Raw genomic sequence first — 2,221 nt, 5'->3', positions numbered from 1 at the left:
AATCTTAAGTTAGAATTGCTATCTATGGTCTTGGACATGTTACTCAACACAATAAGGGGATATGGCTTTTCTAATAATCTACCTTGCAGAAATAGGGGCACAGAAGCAAGGGTATACTTATAAGTTTGTTCATTGAATCACTTTTAATTGCCAAAATCAGAACAAGCCCAAATGTCTATCAATAACATTAAATCATGCTTCATTCATACTATAGAATATTGTGCACATATTAGGAAATGAGTAGATCTTTATTGATAAATGCCCCAAATATATCAAGTATGGAGAGAAAATTGCATAATAATATACACGTTCCATCAAATTTTTACAAAATGATCCTTATGCTTCTACTTCTGAGATATTTTTAAGGTAATATTTTGACAATGCATACCTAGCAAGTAGGATGGGGAGATGGGTAATGAGAAAGGAGGGATTCTGAAACTCAGGAGAGAAATATGTAAAGCTTTTCTACAGAAAAAAGTACTGCTTTGCTATTTCTAAACTTTATAAAGAAATAAATATTTATTCTGTTACCACAGATGTTCACATCCTAAAGTGTTATTTTCAGCTAGGAAGGCAACACCTTGCACTTTTAGGCACTCAACTCCAAATATTGGAAAAATAGAGAAATGTGACTTACCTGGTTGCACTCTTGGCATAATGCTCATTTTTCTTATGAGATAGTAACTTCAGCAGAATTGGCTGAGAACTATGAGAAGTACCCTTAAGCAGTGTTATTGTAAACTTCCAAGTATCACCAGAAGGTGGCAAAAGAGGATAAATTATAAGACAGCTGACACTGAAGGCTCAAACATACAGGTGACTCACATTCTCCACTGCATGGCTGACATTGCTGTTATTGGAATTCTTTAACCTTAGAAGTGGTATCAGATATTAAAAAGAGGATGTATCATTCAGGATTCAACCAGAGAAACAGAACCAGGAGATATATTACTATGTATTAAGAGATTTGTTACAAAGAATTGGTTTATGAAATTTTGGGAGCTGACAAGCCAGGTCCAAAATCCACAGAAAAAGAAGGCTGTCAGGAAGAGCAGGCAGGGACTCTCAGGCACAGCTGACACTGCTGGCCGTGGCAGAGTTTTCTCATCAGGGAAGCCTCAGCTCTGTTCTTCAGTCCTTTCATCTGATTGGATCAGGCCCATCAGATTACCTGGGAGAATATTTCTTGAAGTCAACAGATTATGGACTTAAATCATATATTCAGAATATATTCAAAGCAACACCTATACTAGTGTTTGAAGAACTAGATGAAAAGTCATCACAGTATACCCTTATCATCTTAGCACCCATATGCATCTCATTAAAATATATCTAATCTGCAGATAAAGACAAAGTCATAGTTCTGCCTAAAATGATACAACAGTCCTGTGTGCAACTGAAATTTCACTAAAAGAGGATGCAAAATGGGTGATTTACTCTTCTCTGATATCCTGTAAATAAATGCTGTCACATATGGTCAACCAGTACTAATATATTTTACATTAAATTGTAATAAGAGAAAGGATAATAAAAATATTTGGTTACTTTATATGCAAACATTCATAACAAAATAAGGAAGCAATATTCATAACTATTACAATCTCTTTTTCTACAACTGATCACATGGTCATGAATGGTATTTATAACTACTTTCTTCTAGTACCTATTACATATTTCCTTTTCTCTCAGCAATTACTCCAGTTGGACAGGGGTCTTTGCTTCATGGAGTGACCCACACTTTCATTCCTGAAGGGTCTGGGCCATTAGCAATCCTTTCTGAATGGAATTGTTATAGGAGTTCATTAACTTTAATCACAACACATAGTCGTACTAAGAACCATCCTAACCTAAGGGATCTTTTGTATTTCAGACATATTATCTCTTATGTCCATTGAGTAGTAATCTAATTTCTCCGGTGGTCAGGAAAAATTCATTTTTCCTGTTGATTCAGAGATATGAGGAAACTAAATTGGTTAGATGGTAGTCACAACTTTTAGTTAAATGGGTTACTTTTGTGTCTCTTGGTAGAATCATTTCTCCTTTAGGCTCTGTTGTCTAGAGGTCTTAGTTCTCAACTTCAGAAGATAAGAAACAAAAGATTTAATAGTGGATCAATAGGGGTAACAGTGAGTAGAGGCACTCTCATTTTTACTTCTTGACTCCTGAACCCTGAAATATGGCTATGGGAGAAATAATTATAATATAAATAATTATAATGGAC

The sequence above is a fragment of the Carlito syrichta genome, unplaced genomic scaffold, assembly GCF_000164805.1.
Source record: "Carlito syrichta isolate Samal-C Ts95f unplaced genomic scaffold, Tarsius_syrichta-2.0.1 Scaffold150288, whole genome shotgun sequence".
Classification (NCBI taxonomy): domain Eukaryota; kingdom Metazoa; phylum Chordata; class Mammalia; order Primates; family Tarsiidae; genus Carlito; species Carlito syrichta.
This window is presented reverse-complemented; position numbering follows the sequence as displayed.